We start from the raw sequence: 21593 nt of genomic DNA, 5'->3' as shown, positions 1-21593 counted from the left end.
GGCAACCTCAACTAGAGGATGTAGATATGGTCAGGGATGAGCGAGATAGCTTTCAAACAAAGGTTGTACGCCTATAGCGTGAGACACAGGTGGAGTGGGCATGGATAGATAATGCCTAGTATGCCTTGGCATCCCTATAGACAAAGGTACAAGCACAATGAGCAAGGTTAAACAATGCCTAGGGGGCTTTGGCTGCATTGCAGGCTATGATAGATGCAAGAGAGTTTAACAATTTTGGTATGGAGGTTGAGGTAGAGGATCTAGCTAAGATAGACATTCTATGACAAGAAGTGGCCACTTTACGAGCAGAGTGAGAGATGCACTAGAGATAGGTGGATGAGTACTATTGATAGCATGATCTGGCTTGATAGATAGTACAACCAATGGTAGCTATAGCTGTGATGCAGGAGGCTATGGTAGCTCACCGATAGGAGACATAGGAAATTCGATAAGAAACCTACTATAGGTCCTTATATCATGATTTTGTCTGCCAATCAACGGCAACATATTTTTGCGAAGCATCTAGTTCACAGACCACAAGCGGCCATGAGAGATTAGAGTAGTCAATTGGACAATGCAAGCCTCCACGAGGAGCAGATACAAGAGGGGCAGGGCCCTCATAGCTAGCTACATGATTCTTATAGTGAGAAGTTTTGAGATAGAGGTGTAGATGTAATGAGTTTTTGATGATGCATTGATGCACTATGATACTAAATGATTCTTTTGTATATGGACTGTAGACAGACACTAATTATTTTGATATACATGACATGATTTGATGGGCCTAGATTTTTATAGATGATTGTTTCTTATGCATATGATTTCTATGATGTGGTTACTGACATTGTGGTGTAGGATGTGTGTGATGTTAAGTTTCCTATGATTTATATATGATGACTAATGTGTGAATGATGCAGGTTCTATGGCAATATATGAGATGTATGCATTGTGTTATATTATATGTATGGATTTACTATATGTTTTGTGAGATGTATCATGATTTTTATGTCACTTAATGTAATGATTATAATGTATGCACCTAATGGATTAATGCAATGAACCAATGATGGAATCTAATAATGAATAAAAAGCCTAATGTGATGAATATACTAATACGACAATGAATTTATCCTAAAATGTCAATAACAAAAAAAGACACTAATGAATGCAAGGGAAATGATTGAACTTAAAGTGTAAATATGAGCTATGAAAATGTAATATGAATGAACCTAATGAATTGACATGTGTCAAAACTCCTCCCTCATAGGAACCAAGTAGCATAGCATAGGAGGGGGGAAATAAATAGAACCCATGTCTCAAGAGGGACACAATGAAACCCTAGACTACATGAATCCTAACTACATGATACCGAGGGATTTAGTTGTTATTATATGGGAGAGAACACTTGAGTTTGATTTTACAAAAGAAGTGTTGCACCATATGCTATAGAAGCATACACGACAAGTTTCCTTTTGTGTTGACTAGACTTTCAACACAATAGATACTTTGGGACGATAGATGTAGTCTACATAGTTATGATGGAACAAATGACATATAAGCATTTGGAGAGGTCTAGGCACACCCAAAGGCTTTTTAGGGGTCTTTTATGGGAAGTGTACTAACCAATTACCCCTAGTGAGTAATGCATAATCATAACTCAAGACTGACATACATGTACAAAAGCATCAAAAATAGATAATACCAGTTGAAACCATTCAAGTGATACCAAAATATGGAAGATCAAGGCACACTATAAAAGGCTACCACTAACACACAAAATGAAATCAACCAAAAGAGACCTCATGACCAAGTAGTCAATCAGTCCATAGTTCCTACCAAGAACGTCAAGTCTCAAAATGTGAAAATTGTTGTACCATTTGTAGGAAGGATTCATCCTATGTGTTTGTCTAATGTTGTTACAAAATTTTGGCAAGGGCTATGAAAAGAACAATGTCTTGAATCATTAAGTCTCAAATGGTGATTTTTTTTAGGTTTGGTTGAAGTCACTGTCGTGGGAAAAAGCTTAGTGTAATGGCTTTTTACAATCAACACTTGACAGGAAAAATGCCTCCCAAACTAGAGGTTTTTGAAAGATGGAAGTGAATGGATGCCTCACAGACAAGAGGTCTTTTATTAGATGTATGAAAAGAACAAGTCAAATAGGACTTCTACACAAAGGTGGGATGACATGGTGGAAAGGGGTGAAGTGAGATGAGCCTTATAGATAATGGACCAAAATACCCTTTTTAGGAACTTTTTCTTCCTTTTAGTTTTTTCTTCAGGAACATTTTATGAATGTTTTTGGAGTTTTCTGATTTTTTTTATTTTTTTGTATTTTGTGGAACTTATAAGAACATTGTACAGGAATAGCAAGACTCAAGCATAGAATCACTTGAGGTGTTAGATATTTATAGGTTTAGGGAGTGAATCCCCCCCAAAAGTGGCAATCTAATATGCCCCATAACCATATTTGGCTATAATGATAAATGGACCAAGCCAATTAGGTTTGAATTTTCCTTTCTTATCATGGTTCGGGAGGTTCTTCATGTTATGCTACAAAACTAAGTCACCCACATCAAATTCTTGAGGCCTCACTTTTTTGTGAAACTGAAGCTGAAGGAAATTTTGATACATGTGAAGGTAGTTTAGGGCATTGAGGTGTCTCTCATTGATGAGTTGTAGCTCTTGCAAGTGGGGAACTTTGTATTCTTCTTTGGACATCAAATTCTTGAGAGAGATTCTGAGGGAAGGGAGCTCAATCTCGATGGGTAAAACAACTTCAGAACCATAAACAAGGGAAAATGGAGTGGCTTCTATGGGGGTACGGATGAAGGTGAGCTAGGCCCAAAGGGAAGGAGAAATTTGGAGGTGTCAGTCATGGCCTACTATATCAACAGTTTTCTTTATGATTTTCAAAATGGTTTTATTGGTACTTTTAGCTTTGCCATTGTTTTGCGGGTAGTATTTGGTGGAAAAATGCTGGGTGATTCCAAATTTCCTACACAACGTGGTAGGTTCCTAATTTTTGAAAGGAGTTCCATTATCATTCATGATGTCTTGCGGTATACAAAACCAACAGATAATGTAGTTCAAATAAATTTTGAAACCTATTTTCTGGTGGTGTAGGTTAATGGGATAGCCTCGACCCACTTTGTGAAGTACTCAATGGCAGCAATAATATACTTGTGGCCATTTGTAGAATTTGGATAGACTTGACCAACAAGATCAAATCCCTAGTGGGAAAAGGGCCATGGTGTGACAGTGGGCTGAAGGTCTTAGGTGAGAGCGTGTATCAAATTGCCATGTTGTTGGCAAGGAACACATATTTTCACAAAATGATAGGGATCCACTTCTATTATAGGCCAATAATAACCCATTCTAAGGAACTTTTTTACTAATGTAAGGCCCCTAGAATGAGCACCACAAATTCCTTGGTGGACCTCTTCTAACACCATTCTAGCTTCATTTGAACTGAGACATCAAAGGAGGGTTCCATCAAAGTGTTTTTGGAAAAGTGTATCATCAAGGATAGTATATCGAGCAGTGTGATGGATGAAAGTTTTGCTTTGATTTAGGGAGAGGGTGATGGGAATAATTTTGTGATGAAGATAGGAAAAAATGTCAGTGTACCATGGAGACTTAGGACTAACAATCTCATGCACCATCTTTGAATCAAGTTGCTCATAAGTAGGAAGAAAAAAATTCTCAACAAGAAACTCACACTTAGGACTGTACTCAGGCATGGCGATCATGGAGGCAATGGTGGCCATGGCATATGTTTCTTAGTTATTAGTCCTTAGTATATACTGAAAAACTATCTCAGTGAAGTGTTGTTTAAGATCTTCAACTATCCAGTGATATGGCAACAGCTTTTCATCCTTTGTTTGGTATTCATCTGTGACTTTTTTAATGACCAATTGACAGTCTCCAAAGACAAGAAGGCTTTTGATATTCCATCTGATAGCTTGACAAAGCCCTGTGACTAATCCTTCATACTCAACTATATTTTTTGTGCAAGGGAATGAAATTTTATAAGACTTAAGAATGAGGTCTCCTTGCAGTGTAACAAACAAAATTCCTATCCCTGATACCTTTTGTGTGAAGGAACCATCAAAAAATAGCTTCCATTGTGTACTAGGGGTAACAGTCATAATTGTGTCATCTAGAAAATCTACTATAATGTGATGGTCTCCTTGAAGAGCAGCTTCAACAAGCTAGTATGCAATTACTTGTCCCTTAATAGCCTTACAATCCTTATAGACAATGTCGAATTCACTTAAAATCAAGGCCAATTTTGCATCTTGACCAGTAAGGGAGGCTTTTGATAGAAAATATTTGAGTGGATCTATCTGGTCAATGAGATGTGTAGTGTGATTAAGCATATAATGGCATAGTTTCTACATGAAAAAGACTACTTCCAAACAATCTTGCTCAATAGTAGTGTAGTTCAACTCATAGCCAACTAATGTTCAACTGAGATAATATATGGCTTGCTCATTACCATTGTGATCTTGTTGTGCCAAAAGGGCACCTAAGGTAACTGAAGTGCTTGAAATGTATAGAATCAATGGTCATCCTACAATTAGAGGGACTAGGACTAGTGGATTAGCCAAGTATACCTTAACTTGTTCAAATGCTTTTTGAAATAGGTAATCCCATTGAAACTTAGTGTCTTTTTGAAGAAAATGTTGAAGTGGATGGACCTTATCTGCTACCTAGGACACAAACCATTTGATGGATTGTACTTTCCCTAAAAATTGCAGAGTTGTTTTAATGTGGTAGGTGGAAGGATTTCCATGATGGCATTCACTTTGGTGAGATCTACCTCAATGCCTTTTCTTGACACTATGTAGCCTAACAACTTGTCTAATTTAACTCAAAAAACACACTTCTTTTGATTAAGGCACACTTTATATTTTTCGAACCTTTCAAAAATGGTAGTGAGCACATCAATTGGGAATCACGTGTCTTATATTTTTCTAGAATGTCATCCACATAGTCCTCCATTATGACATGTAGAAGATCATGGAAAATTGTAGTCATTGCCCATTTATAGGTGGCTCTAGCATTCTTCAAGCCAAAAGGAATGACTTGGTAACAAAAGGTCCCCCATGGGGTGGTAAATGTCATTTTATGTTGATCTTCTTCTGTAATTTTGATTTGATTGTAACTAGAGAAACCATCCATTCAAGACAACATGTCATGTTCGATACCCAAATCCAGTATGATTTTTATGTTAGTCGGTGGAAAATCATCCTTAAGACATGTGAGATTTAAATCTCAAAAATATAAATAGATATGGATGCCCCCAGATGCTTTTCCAACAAGAAAAATGTTGGAAATCCACTCCAGATAATCAATAGGGTCGATAAACTTTGCCTCTAGCATTTTCTATAGTTCTGCTTTCACTGAAAGTGCTACCTTAGGATGCATCTTGCATAACTTTTGTTTCACAAGTTTAATCTTTCGATCATCTACTAAGTGATGCACAACCAAATCTATGTCTAAACTAGGTATGTCTTTATATGTCCATGCAAAATTGATTTTTCCTTTTTCTAGGAAAACAGTCATCACTTTTTGTTCTGCAGGACTTAAGGGGGCAGCAATGTAGGTGATTTGTGGATTATCTACCATGCCCAAATTCTCTGGAAATTTTTCCTCATTCAGTATAGATGACTTTTCTTGTGGTAAAGATCTAAACAAAAAGTCAACCTCTCCCTCTTATCGTGCCTCTACAAGGTTTTCACCAGAAGATGCATCCTTTATTTTATCCTTTTCTTCATCCAAAAGTGCTCCAAAAGAGTTTTCACTAGAGGATGTTTCTTCTATTTTTTTTTTTTTATTTTCTTTTTCACTTTTGTCACTAAGAGAGTTGACTTGACTATCAAAGTAGGCTTCATCATTGTGTTGGATCTCATGTTCGTAATCTTGGAGATTCTTAACATCAAAGAGTTCCATCATTGCTTCATTAGAGTTACAGATATCAAGAGCTGGTGGTGTGTCCTAAAGGTCCTAGTCTATCATGTCAGGGTTTGTGAGAGGTAGGTCAGTGGATGAAGGGTTGGCTATGGTAATGGCACAGACATGGTTATCTAGGTCATCCTCAATGTCTTGGAAGGGTACTTCAAATAATTCCTCCTCTTCAGTCTCAAAATCAAGTTCAACCATACAATAGTTGTCAACAAAGGATAGGTTGGATTTAATGGAGACTAAACCATGTCCTTTAGGATAGCAATTAGGCTCAAGGTGTTGCCTAATTCCATCTTGTTTAGGCCCAGGGCTAGTACCATGATATCCCATATTTTTAATGATGGGAGGAGCCTTAACATATTTATCTTTAGGGAATTCCATAGGTTCATCTTTTCCATCAAAATATAGCCAATCAAGAATATTAGATTCCATGTGTTCATCACTAAGTGAACATGGTATAAAGGAAGCTGACTCAAGGATTTATTATTAAGCATGGTATAAAGGAAAGATTTTTTGTTTATTTTTCATATAGAAAAGCAAAGAAGACTTGCAAATTATTAAGCAACAAAGTGATACAAAAGCACAATGATCTACCAATGTGTGTAAGTGACCTTAAGGGTTATTGTTACTAAGTTTAGAGTTCCAAATCTGATTGCATGTTCTAAAGGTGAAGGAGTCTAACATAATGGATAGAGGAAGAAGTGATAGCTTGTTACACATTTATTATTGTGAAATGAATAGTACTGAGGTCAAATAGACAGTGGGTTCATTGCTTTGATCCTAAAGCTCTTTGGATAGTGGGTTCAGCTACCTTCCACAACTCCTCATAGGGTTGACACAACTCCTAACAGGGTTGCAAACTCCTAACAGGGATTCAAAGTAACCTAACAGGGACTCTTTGTACTAAATGTTGTAATAGACTCCTAATAGGGTCCATCCTCTAACAAGGGATATTCATATTAGTACATCATTTTGTGGGTATTATTCCCACCAAGGTTTTCCCTCTAATTAAGTGTTTCCCTAGTCAACATATTTGGCGTAATTGTGTATGAGCATCTCTTTATGGTTATTGTTTACATTGGTTAATGATCAAGATTGTTTAAAGAGGATAATTGTTTTAATTATCACATAACTAATTCACCCCCCTCCTAGTTATATTTGTTTTTTGGTGTCCTCGATGATTTCTTCTAATTTCTTGATGACCTCTGGCTAGGTGGGGTATCGTAACTATCACATAACTAACATAAGAGAAACAAATATGATATTACATGAGTTATATTAAGGTTGTAAACAAGAGGAGTGCAAGATATGATACTACAAAACTCTGTAAGCCAAATTCAATGGCTAAAAGTGTCATCTCATCAATTTTGGGTATGTGATTCATAGATAAGCCCTATAAACACCAATTAAATATACATATTTATTAAGAACTAATATTTTCAAACCAATGAGTATTATTCTATTTTAATGAATATTTTTCACTTCACCTTAGGTGTTCAAGCTACCTGTATAGGTCTACTGAAACTAACATAGGAAGGTGTGATCCTGCCACCTGATGCACCCTACAACATGCATATATAAAAAAAAAATTCAAATATCTCAATGTAATGTATCAATATATTATTCTTCAAATAAAAATGTATTTAATTTTATCAATTTTAGGATAAATAAATTAATAGCATGTCAAAATAAAAATAAACAAACTTTTATTGCCCCTCCAATAAATACCATCATCATCAGCTTATCAATACGGGTCACATCCTCAATAGTAGATGCATGTCATCTTGTCCCATAATATCTACATAAATGGGATGTCAATCCATCTTCATTCACATAAGTATCTATCCCATCACACAAACCATGGCAATTGATGCACATATGTTGAATGGACTAGGGAACAAGGCCGAATAGAATATTTAATGATGAAGGAGGTGACATGGGTTGGAATGACTCTGGTGGAGCATATGATGATGATGGAGGTAATGCACCCCCTCCTAAGGATAGTTGTGTGTCATGATCAATGAATACATTCATGTCAATTATGTAACTTCATGAAGAGTCTGTAAGTCCATAGACTCCTTTACGCCTATGGGGAGCACAACATGAATCATAGGACTTTTTGCTAAACAATTCCTTTGATGTGGTTGGGTGATTTTGTAGACCCCAGTTCTACCCTATGTAGGTCACCTCCCTCTAACTTGGAACTGGAAAAAGTCAAAGTAATTTGGCTTATTATTGAGGATAAACTCACAATATAAGTTTCTCAAAAAATACAAGGAATCTCATTATTACTATAGGGTGGTTGGTCAAATTCCATATACCACAAAAGGTTTATATGAATGACTTGTAATTCTATTTGGCTTGTCAAATTCTCCATCTACCTGTATGAGGCCTATGAATGAAGTATTGAAAAATTACATTGGTAAGTTTTTCTTTTGTCTATTTAGACGCCATTTTTATTTTTAGTAAAATTAAGGAAGAGCATATCAAGCATTTAAAAATAGTTTTCAAGAAATTGCATGAAGAAAAGCTAATGACCAATTTAGAGAAGTGTGACTTCATGAAGTAGGAACTAGTGTACCTTGGATTTGTTTTGTCTTAGGGAAGTATCAAGATAATGCATCATAGCAAGAAGTAGGTCTTTGTGAAGTGGATGGTGTAGAAGGTGCATGTGGAACTGATGGATTAGTCGGATTTGGAGTTGTGGCTTGCAAAGTGATTCTTCCTCATTGACTAGTTTCATCACAATAAATTGCTTGTAGGAAAAGGGTATTCACATGAGTGTCTACCTCTTCAATGTGACGACACATGGAGTCAAAACCACATATATTTTTTATTTCTATTTTACCACACAAGGAGTCAAATCATAATATGTGGTTAATAGAATAGTCATAGTGTAATGCATTTGATGTGGAAGCTTGATTTACATTGTTCATATTATTATTTCCATTATTGTTATTGTCCGCTTTTGAAATATCTTTAGTTTAGCATTTTTAGAGAGTGGTCCCCCTTCTACCTCAATTTCTCCATCGTCAACAAGATTTTGAATGAAGACCTTCAGCTTTATACACTTGTTTGTGTCATGTCCTTTGATGTGATGGTATTTGCAATATTCATTTTCCCTATGGAATTTTGATTTTCGTTGATTTTCATTAAAGGGTCGTGTGTTGGAAAACACCATCAAATTATTGTCCACTAGTTTTTGGAATATGGTATCCAAGGGTTCACCAAATTTAGTAAACTTCCTATTTCAATCATAGTCATGGTTGTAATTGTTGTCAGTACTGTTGTGGTTGTAAGGAAAAAATTATGTTTGATTACAAGATTGCTTATTGTTTTGATTCTAATTTTAATGGTTTGAATTGTTTTTGTTTCGGTTATGATAGTTCTTGTTGTTGTTGTTCCCACCTTGGAGGTTTTGTGCACTTTTAACATCAATGACACCATCATGGGTAACACCTTTATTTTTGGACCAAAATTTGGGTTTTCTATTGTTGTTCATGTCAATGTTTGAGAATGAAGAGCTATAATGTTTAATGGAGCCCTTGTCTAGGAGTCCATTTTCAATGGTCTTCCCTTTCTTGACTAAGGTGGAAAAGTCTTCAAGACTAGCCATCTTCATGTGGAAAGACATCTCTGGTATCAAGTTTTTGATAAATATATCCACAAGGTGGGAATCCTCTATTTTATATGGTATGTGATTAGCAAGATGCTTCCATTGTTGTAGAAAGTTGGAAAATGTTTCATCATTTTGTTGTTTTGTGTTGCACAAATCACTTAATGAGGCATGATGTTCAATGTTGTAAGAGTATTTTGCTACAAATTTCCCCATTAAATCATTGAAGGAAGTAATGGAACCCTTGGGTAAGTTCATTAGCCTCTCTAGTGCGGGGCCTCCAAGACTTTTTATGAAGATCCTCTTAAGATAATCCTCACTATAGGCTACTTCTTGATTCAAAATGGACAATTCCTTGAGATGTGTGACAAGACATGTTTCTCTCATGCATTTGTCAAATTTAGGAATCTCAAAATTTGGTGGAAATGGTATCATTTTAATGGATCTATCAAATGGAAAGGGGCAAAATTTCTCACAAGAGAAATCCTTCACCCCTTTGTTCCTCATGGTATGGACCAAATTTCAAAGTTCATGCAACTACTAGGCTAGATCTTGGTTTGGTTGCATTTGTGATTGTTGGGAATTGATAAACCCACCTCCCAAGTTATATGGAGTTCTAAACATATTGTGAGGTGGTGGAAGTGCTCCACTTTGGCCAATGTATTGATATTCTATCATTGGAAATAGCATAGATGTTTTCACCATACTTGTTGGCATTTGCAAATAAGAGGAATATGTCAGTTGTGTTGGAATTGCCATCTATTGTGTAGGTACTTACCCAATGTTTAAGCATCCTACAGTTGGACCTATCAAGGTTGACTACACAATACTAGCATTAGTAGTGTTGGACATAGCTCTAATGATTTCTTGGATATGTTCTGCACTTAATTGGAATGTTGGTTGTGTTGAAACACTTGATTTAGGTATGGAACTAGTTCTCACCACAAGTTCCTTCTCTTTACCAGATGTTTGGGCTATGTTTGATGTTGGTAATATGGTAGCACCACCCTTGGTAATCTATCTAAATAAAGTGCTCTCATAAAAATTTGTAGGGACATTAACAACATCTTTAACCAAGTTTAAGAAGATCTTAGGCTTGTTTTCCCTAATAGACTTTTCCATCATTTCCAACTTGTACGGATCTACAAGAAATGGTCGGACATCATTATGGATATTTTTTTTGCTAATAGGATCTTCATCTTGGTATATTTCTTCATCATCATGTGAATTACTTTACAGATTTGTGTTGTGAAAAGGATCCTCTAGTTCTTGTTTGGATGTTGAGCTAGGCATGCCAAAGTTCATGGTAGGGGGAAATGTGCTCCCCAATGAGGCTGATCATGGAGGAAAATAATTCTCCATCTCTTGTTGCCTTAATGATTCCAAAAAATGAGACATGAGATTAAATGTGAATCTGTTGAATCGTGTATGTACTATACAATAGTGACCAAACCAACGAGTGGAAGATTATGGATGAAAGAGAAGAATGTGCAAGAGAGCAACTAAACCTTATGTGATAAAAGGGCCAACAACCTAAATGTAAACAAGAGACCTTATTGATTTAGAAAAACAAGTGTCATATAGGATAAAATTATCTTTTTCCTACCAAGGGTGGACGATTGATATTTAGGCAAGATAGGACACCAAATTGATTACCCACTATTTGGAGATGGACTTGTGATCCCAAATGAGTGAGTGTAACTATGATAAATCTTTACTTATGGATAAAGGTCTAGTATTGTAATCTCAGAAGTTTTGTAACTAAGATGTCCTTATGCCCAAAAGATTAAGGTTCAAATGATCAAGCTATCTAGAGAAAATTTGGCAAATGGAAGACTGGAAATTTTGAAATGAGGTTGATGTGCAAAATGAAGGTGTTATGGTCACTATGCAATTAACTCAGTTGTCTCTCACTGGGAACCAAAATCTTGGGTTCACTCCAGGGAAAGCAGACCAATTTTGAAGTTTAGCATTGTATTTGATTCTATCATAATGGTCCTATTCAGCCTCTTCTTTCTTGATGTCTTTGATAGCATATCAGAATTGTTTATGACCATGTACTAGGTTTTTCCTTTCCTTGTAGGAAAATGGTTTAGACAATTTCACCTTCATAAGTTTTACTTTGTCATTCATGCCCAGAATAAAACAAACCTAGATTCAAAAAAAATTACAAATAAGCTTGTGACTAAAAGACCCAGTGACTTCTAAATGGTAGACCAAATATGAGAACTCTTGAAAAATAATCGTAGGTCAAGAGGACCCACTTACAACTATTTCACTCACTGAAATTTTAGCTCACCATTTCACTCATTTTTGAACTTGTTTGATGTTCAATATTAGTTTTGGATTCTTAAACTATCAAGCACACTGAACACATCAACAATCCTAATAAGGCTACCACCAGCATGTACAAAAGATTATATAAAGGGAGTCCTTAATATATGCAAGGTACATGAGGACCAAATCTATAGATGAAAGAAAATAGTGCCACACAGCCGGGGGGAGAGGGTAACTGAAATCTCCACCTTCACTTCCCAAAGGTATAAATTTCTTTGGGGCTTAGCCAAGAGTGACAAAATTTTACTTCCAAAAGAGGTGTCTTTCGATTCACCTCCCGATTCTTATACTCTTCCAAAACACTAGAGTTGAGGTCATCCCAAGGGGTGATGAAATCCCCAATAAGGCCTCCTAAAAATATAAACAAGACCACTTATTTCTTGTTCACTCAATATCACCTAAAGGTGCAAGAGGAGAGAATATGTAAGTGGCTTCAGGAGCTTTAGGTTTTGTAATCTACTCTTGAAGACACTCATTTTTAAGCATGCATTGTTCTTTCCAACTTGACAACATCGTCAACATAAAGTAAATTAATCATCTTCAACATAAGTAAAATGCTGAAAGTAAGCCAATTCCCTTAAGTTATTCAAGATTGGGTGAATTCATTTTAAGCACCAAATCCAAATATTTCATAGCAAGCTTCATTGACCTTAGGCATTCAAGAATATATTTTCTATCTAAACATTCATTCAAGTGAAAGTATGTAAATTTCCTTAAGGTGCTCAAGATTGGATTTGTCCAGTCTAGACATGCATTCCAGTGAAAAACTTGTTCATTCATTAATGGCATTCAAGAGTGTGTTTGAGCATCATCCATTCCAATGAAATGTGTGTTACTTTCCTTAAGGCACTTAAGAGTGTGTAATGGTTCACCTTAGGACATTCAACAATTTCTTTGACCTTTACATATTAATTGCAACATGCATTCTAAGGAAAGGGATTAATTAATACAAGTTCATTTACCATTTACATCCCACAAGTAATTAAAATCACTACAAATTCTCAAGTGGTTAAAACCACTGTAAAGTCCCTAAGTGATAAAAATCACTAAAAAATTTTAAATGATTAAATTAACTAAAGAAAGTTTTCCAAAGCTTGTTTCCTGCAATAAAAATCAATTAGAAATCTCTATGAATCAACCAATCAATGAGTTAAGTGTTAAAAATTTGGTTAAATCTGCAAAAAAGTGGAGACAAAAAACACCAGGAATAGATAAAAAAATAGCATAAATGCTAAAAAACATAGATGATAGAACACTAGGATGTACAGTTAACTTTTAACTGATAGGTTGTTAGTCACAGAAAACAAAATAGGGTCGCAGACACTAGAAATTAGAGACACTAGAATACACAGACAATAATCTAGGAATTAGAGACAATAGAACTCAGTGACAAATCATAGATGAATGTATAGTTAAATAGCTAGGTTTATGGTCACCCACAATGCAGATGACGGTATGGTCAAATCTGCAGAGATGATGGAAAAAATATCTGAGATTCTAAAACTCAACTAGAGACAACAAAACTCATATTTAATGTAGGATCAGGTTGATTTGAAAAGTAATAGTGGCGAAGACGTCAATCTGCGCAGACGTTGGTTTGCAGAGATGATAGAGTGTCTTCATAGACAACACTAAGTCCTAGTGGAGATGACAGTGCATGGGTTTCAACAATGAGTTAATGGTTTTTTAATGATTTTTGAAAGTGGAATAGAGACATGGGTCCCACCAGGTGTGCCAAAATGTATATTTGAAAACCTAACCTTTGAGAGCATGCTTAAATAAGAAAACATTAGTTGTAACATGTGCATATGATATATAACAAACAAATAGAAATAAAACTAAAATCCACTTGAATTTAACAAATTATGCAACCAAAAGTTAAAAGTCCTCACACAACCTCAAAGCAGCTCAAGAAGGGGGCCCATAAGAGGCCTTGTTTGTGTGCTCAAGTGTGAGGCATGTAGATGTTCTCTCCCAAACACAACTATTGAATCCCTTATTGATGAAAATGTGATATGAAAGGAGTGTATGCTAAGATGAATGGAGAATACCTTCAAGAAATGGCTATGAGTGAGTTAATCCCCAAAGGATTCTAAGACGTGAGATGGAAATGCAATACAAGAAAGAAATATACAAAATCATAATACCATGAGACTAATGCAAGAACTAGAAATCTAAGTAATGCAAAAAACTACCAAAGGTTAGTTCTAAGCATAAAATCTCTAAAAAGCTCTAGAACTATAATAGTATGATTACAATGCATATGGAGGAGATGGAAAATGCTTAAGACAAGGGACCTATTTATAGGTTTGAGAGAGGCCTTGGGATGATGGCATCTATGTGGCATCCACATAAGTTCCACAAGATAGAAACATGGGCTAAAGGACAACTCATGAAAAAGTCAAAAAGAGCCTTTATGGTTGAGAGACTCAAGATGTGCTCACACATGTGTGAGCAACCTTTGGGGAAGGAGTGGGGGACAAAGGTGTAAGAGGTGTAAGAGGTATATATGAAGTGGAAGGTTTATTGGATCAAGAGCTTCTCACACATGTGTGAGCAAACATTTAGGAGCTAAAAGGTGTTTAAAAAGGTGTTTAAAGTAAATAAGTGGGATTAAGTAGTGGGTAGGCTTAGAAGGATGAGAGTGATGGGTGTAGACTAGGTTTTAGGATAGGATTAGGATTAAGTTAAATAAGATTTGACTTAATCCTAGAATTAAAGAATTTAAAAAAGTGGACGAGATTAAATCAATTAAATTTATTTAAAAGGGGATTTATGGAGCACTATGTATTAAATAATTTTAATACATTAGAGGTGTTGTATTTAAATTAAATTTAAATATATTAAGAAAATAAATTTATTTAATTAAATAAGTTGAAGAATATGAAAAAATATAATTAATTAATTAATAATTAATTATAATGTCACACAAAATATTAAATTAATTAATATACCATTTGAGACAATTTTAAGTGTTTATAGTACCAGAGCCAAGTCCTGAGGCAGATGCATTTGGCAGGGGTCCTAAGGCATCAATTTTTTATTTTTCCCTTTTGGCTCTTTTTTGAACTACCTATGACTTTTTGGTCATAACTTGCTCATTTGAGATTCATTTTTCACAAATAGGATATTACCAAAAAGTTGATTCTAATCCCGTCTTGAGCATCTAATCTTCAATTTGGGAATTTTTTATATCATTGGAAAGCTATTTTTGTACTAGTGGATATACAGTAGACATATTTTATTTAGTTTTTTTTTATATTTTTCATTCTAGTGGATATCTTGGTTGTTTCAAGTCTGAAAATTGATATTGTTTCCTCAGATAAGTTTTCATGGATTGTACTATCTCTTGTATTAGCCTTATGTCTCTTTTAATCTATTTTAATCTTTATTGATATCCTTTTGTAGTATTTTTGCAAACACACCAAAATAAAGTGCCACTCTATTGCATTTTAGGACCTTGCACATCTTTTTGTTCTGTTGTACTTGCTCTATATTATAAAGTGCCTTAGGGGGTTCAATGTTGGCCATATTTTCCATCTTCCTTTGTGAAGTGATTTTTCCTTCCATGATATTAGGTTCATGATATGTCAATTTCATGTGTCATTATTGGTGTTTGTTCTTCTTTTGCACTCTCGATGTTCTTTGTTCTTCTTTCTGTAAGAGATATTACGTTTAGTTTTAGTGCTCATGTCTTAACCCTTAGCTTTATAGGGGGGTTATGTTAATTCTATTTCTTTCCTTGTTTCATGGAGTGAGCTATGTATTCAGCATTTAAACCTATGTACTAGGTGATTGCAGTGGCTAGATAACTATGCATTTTGGTCAGATTGATCATTTACTACATAGACATTCTTTCATTCTTATTTTTAGAGGCCATTAAGATACCTTCCATCTTCAATTCATCATCTCTTTAGAATTAGTCATCTCTACCTAGTCATGTTCTATAGAGTGGAGGTTCTTTAGATCACTAGTTTGGCATCGTTTGCAACTTCATTCTTTAATGGTGGTCTTCATGATCATCTTTTGTTCCTATCTTTTGGGACGTTCCCTAGTTTTGAGGCTTTTTCAGTCATTTAATAGCTATTTTCAACATTATTTCCATTTGTTTTTGAAGTTGGATTTCCCCATGTGGTTTTCTCTATTTCTCCTCTTTTCAAATTTTATTTGTGCTTGGGTACCTCATCGAGCCTTGTTGTCAGGACCCAAATTCTACTTTCAATAGTAATTTCTAGGTCTTTAGCTACTCATTAAGTTTATGTTAAGGGGGGTGTTAGAGTAATAAATTATTTTTTTATTAACGAAATCAAATTGATTTAATTATTAAGTCACTTATTATCTCTAGTTTAGTTAGGCCAAACTTTGGTCATATAATTATTAATTCTTTTATTAATTATTATCATGCCACCTAGATTTTTCATGTTAGGGTTTTGATCTCATTTTATAAGAATTGATCTCTTTGTAATACATTCATTCAATTGTGATTATAGAAATTTCTCTTTTTTCTCATTAAGAATGTCTCATCTATGGATCTAGGAATTCTAGAATCCATAGCTTTTTCTTCTCTCATTCTATGACAGGTGTTTACATATAGGTGATTCTTGGGAGCTATGGGGTTGACCTTTCATCAACTTCAACAATAGAGTTACAAAATGTGGCATTGCCTATATGAATGTTGATATGTACAATACAACTGCTGAATTTGTACAAAATTTGGGCATTTAATAACCATAACTATGTATCTACATAATATATATTAGTAAAAATATTTGATGAAGCAAGATCATCAAAATGAAGGTTCTTCATAGCAGTGTATGGCTCATTTTGTGCCTGCACAAGAAAAATTCAAATGGTATGTCAGATATCTTATCAAAAAATAATATAATATTATTTAAAAAGAATACTACAATTTACATTGATTGCTGAGTTCTTGATTATCTCATCTCATCCTTCTATGCTACAGTTAAATTGTAAGGGTAATGGGTTCCAAACTGAGTGAGCAAGACTTGTAACAAAGTGGACAAGCGGAGAATCCATCAGCAATCATAATAGGGTTTTTTGTGAGGGAGGAGGACTCATAGTAGGATGGACCTATGTAACAGATTAATAAAATTAATGCACAATCAGTTATAATTAAGACATACTAAAACTACAAGAGGCATAGAATAAAGAACAAATGCATAGCAAAGATAGAGCTAGGACTCGTGTGCTAGTAGGAGGCACATCCACTAATGAATTTGTTTGTGATCTTTACCTATATGGTAAAATACAATATATTTTATATACTTGAATGGAATGGTAAAATACAATAAATCACTTGACTACACAACAATAGCAGAAACTCACACCTCCTCCCTCTGTTGTGTTTGATCTCCCCTTTGATGTGAAGGACTCCTAGCAAAAGAAAGTGGAAAATATTCAACAGGGAGTGGAAAAGGGGGTTGTGATACATAAAAGACAATTAAAAAAAGTTAATAATATAGATAAGTGTTGATAATTGGTCTAAAAATGTAAGCATGTATAATCATATTCAAATGCATGTTTAAAGTGTGTATATAGAAATAATTCATACCATTAATGGTTGTCATGTATTATCAAGAGGAATCACTAATGATTATGTGGCTATGACCATTTCCTATGTGAAAAGTCATAAAATATGACATTCAGTTAGAAAGGAATCTGATTTCTAATTTTTCTCAACAAAACAGAATGTGACTGAATGAAATTATAAGAATGTTACCTCTTCCCTCTCTAGAACATCAATGACATCAAGTGCATTCATTAGTTATGTGAAACCCATTTGTATTTTACATGCGATTATGTTTAATCATATAATCTATTTTAACATTGTTAGCATGGAAGTTGATGCTATGGGGGGGCATTGCAGAACATTGATATAATGTATTTATAACTATGTTTGTCATTGATGCAACAAACTATCATTTCTATATTGAGAACATTATTTTACTTATCTGATGATGTGTAGTTACCAGCGCATGTTACAGTGTGTATTTGCTACATAGGCAAGTGTGCAGAACCTAAATCGATAGTGTATGGATGATATGATTGATTCATAGAGAACTGTATGAAAATAGAGTATTAGGAAATAAATTCCAATTGTATGATTACTATGACTCATTACAATTGTAGTGAAGGGTTGTATAGTTAACTAGAGATAGATTACTGACCATTGATGATGTCAGAGAGTGCGCATGTATAGATGTCACAAGTGTGAAAGTTTGTGTATAACTATGATCCAACAACATTAATTAAATGTGTATTTCATTTAATTACTGTATGATAATGAAGTACGAAGCTAACTCAAGGATTTATTATTAAGCATGGTATAAAGGAAAGATGTTTTCTTTATTTTCTATATAGAGAAGGGAAGAAGACTTGTGGACTTGTGAATTATTAAGCAACAAAGCGATACAAAATCAAAATGATCTACCTATGTGTGTAAGTGACCTTAAGGGTTATTGTTACTAAGTTCAGAGTTCCAGATCTGATTGCATGTTGTAAAGGTGAAGTAGTCCAATGTATTGGATAGAGGAAGAAGTGAAAGCTTGTTAGACATCTATTATTCTAAAAGGAATAGTACCAAGGTCAATTAGATAGTGGGTTCGTTGATTTGATCCAAAAGTTGTTTGGACAGTGGGTTTAGCTACCTTCCACAACTCCTAACATGGTTGGAACCTCCTAACAGGGATGCAAAGTCTCCTAATAGGGACTCTTTGTACTAAATATTGTAATAGACTCCTAACAAGGTCCATCTTCTAACAAGGGATATTAATATTAGTACATCATTTTGTGTGCATCATTTCCACCAGGGTTTTACTTCTAATCAATGGTTTCCCTAGTCAACATATCTAGTGCAATTGTGTATGAGCATCTCTTTATGGTAATTTTTTACATTGGTTGATTGATCAAGATTGTTTAAAGAGGAGAATTGTTTTAATTGTCACATAATTAATTCACCCCCCCCCCCCCCCCCCTCTCACTTATATTTGTGGACTATTGATTCTAACAAACATATATAATACAATTGAATTTATTTACCTTGTTTTGTTTGGGTGTCCTCAATGATTTCTTCTTATTTCTTGATGACCTTCAGCTAGGTGGGGTATCCTAACTAAAGAATAACTAAGATAAGAGAAATAAATATGATATTACATGAGTTATATTAAGATTGTAAACAAGAGAAGTGCAAGATATGATACTACAAAACTCTATAAGCCAAAGTCAATGGCTAAAAGTGTCATCTCATCAATTTGGGATACGTGATTCATAGATAAGCCCTATAAAACACCAATTACATATACATATATATTAAGAATTAATATTTTCAAACCAACAATTATTATTCTATTTTAATGAATATTTTACACTTCACCTTAGGTGTTCAAGCTACCTATGTAGGTCTACTCAAATGAACATGGGAAGGTGTGCTCCTACCACCTGATGCACCCTACAACATGCATATATATCAAAAAATGTCAAATGTCTCAATGTAATGTATCAATATATATTCTTCTTCAAATAAAAATATATATAATTTTATCAATTTTAGGTAAAATAAATTAATAGCATGTCAAAGCAAAAATAAACAAACCTTTGTCGCCCCTCCAAAAAATACGATCATCAATAAGGGTCACATCTTCAATAATAGATGCATGTCATCTTCTCTCATAATATGTACATGAATCGGATGCATCTTCATTTGCATCAGTATCTATCCCATCACACAAACCATGGCAATTGATGCACATATGTTGAATGGGTTCGAGAACTAGGCCAAATAGAATATTTAATGATGAAGGAGGTGGCATGGGTTGGAATGACTCTAGTGGAGCATCTAATGATGATGGAGCTAATGTAGCCCCTCCTGAAGCTAATGTAGCCCCTCCTGAGGCTAGTTGTGTGTCATTATCAATGAAGACATCATGTCAATGATGCAACTTAATGAAGAGTCTGTAAGTCTATAGACTCCTTTACGACTGCAGGGAGTATAGCATGAATCACAAGATTTTTTTGCTAGACGGTTCCTTTGATGTGGTTGGGTGATTTTGCAGACCCCAATTCTATCCTATGTAGATCACCTCCCTCTAACTTGGAACTGGAAAAAGTCAAAGTAATTTGGCTTATTGTCGAGGATAAATTCATAATATAAGTTTCTCAAAAAATATAAGGGAAGCTCATTATTATTATAGGGTGGTTGGTCAAATGCCATATACCACAAAAGGTTTGTATGAATGACTTGTAACTCCATTTGTCTTGTCAAATTCTCCATCTACCTTTATGAGGCCTATGAATGAAGTATTGAAGGATTACATTGGTAAGTTCTTTTTTGTCTATTTAGATGACATTTTGATTTTTAGTAAAATTAAGGAGGAGCATATCAAGCATTTAAAAATTATTTTCAATAAATTGCATGAAAAAAGCTAATGATCAATTTAGAGAAGTGTGACTTCATGAAGTAGGAACTAGTGTACCTTGGGTTTGTTTTGTCTCAAGGAAGCTTCAAGATGGATCCCAGTAAGGTGGATGTCATCCTCAATTGGCCTACTCCTAGAGCTGCAACTGAGGTGAGAATTTTACATGGCTTAGCCCAAAACTATAGAAAGTTCATCAAGCATTTTAGTGTTATTTGTGCTCCTATGTTAGACACAATCAAAGGTGGAAAGAAGAAAAAGTTTCATTGGACTCCTCAAAAAGATGATGGGTTTGAGATACTCAAAAAGAGGATAGCTACTCAACCCATACTTGTTTGACCTAGTTTTGACAAGCTCTACATAGTGGAGTGTGATGCTAGCAATGTGGCAGTTGGAGCAATCCTAAGCCAAGAAGGCAGGCCAGTGGCTTTTCATAGTGAGAAGCTAAATGATGCAAAAAGAAATTATTCTTCCTATGACTAAGAACTATATTCTCTAGTCCAAGCCCTAAGGAATTGGAGGCATTATTTTCTTCCAAAATAATTTGTGGTGTATTTAGACAACCAAGCCCTTAGTTTCCTCAACTCCCAAGACAAGCTCAACACCAAGCACATGAAGTGGGTAAAATACCTACAAGCCTACAGTTTCACTACAATATTTGGGGTCAAATTGTGATGGCAATTTGCAATGGTAGTGTAATTTAAGGTGATTTTCAAATTTTTTCCAATTATCCTTGACGACGTCGAAATGCCAAAGTTAGCATCATAATTACGATGCCCACATGAGTATTTTTTTTTTTAAAACATTACAAAAACCATTTCCCATTTGTTTTGATTGTGAGAGTTGTGCAAGAAAGAGGTGGAGAGCTCTAAATGAGGGTGGAGAGCTCTGAACATTGTCATGCCCTTGTGATCAATGCATTTTTTTGTTGTGCCCTTGTGATCTCTACATTTTGTTTTCATCCCCTTGCTCTCCAATTTCATTTTCATGGCATTCCCTTGTGATCTTTGTGCCCTTTCTCTATGATTTTCTTCAAGGGGCTATGAAAATATTCTTTTTTTTCCTTCTAAACATGTATCTCTTTAAATTTCCTTCTACATATGTATATCTTTATATATACAAATAGATATTTTTTAAGGTCCTTATGACATCTTAGCACAATATAAAAATTGATCCAACTACATACATATTTTAGAATCCAAATCATACAACAATAAAACTATATATGTTGGCCCAAC

The sequence above is a fragment of the Cupressus sempervirens genome, chromosome 10 (genome assembly GCF_028749045.1).
Source record: "Cupressus sempervirens isolate cs-2001-9-10 chromosome 10, ASM2874904v1, whole genome shotgun sequence".
NCBI lineage: Eukaryota > Viridiplantae > Streptophyta > Pinopsida > Cupressales > Cupressaceae > Cupressus > Cupressus sempervirens.
The sequence above is the reverse complement of the archived record's forward strand: the minus strand, read 5'-3'. Positions refer to the sequence as shown.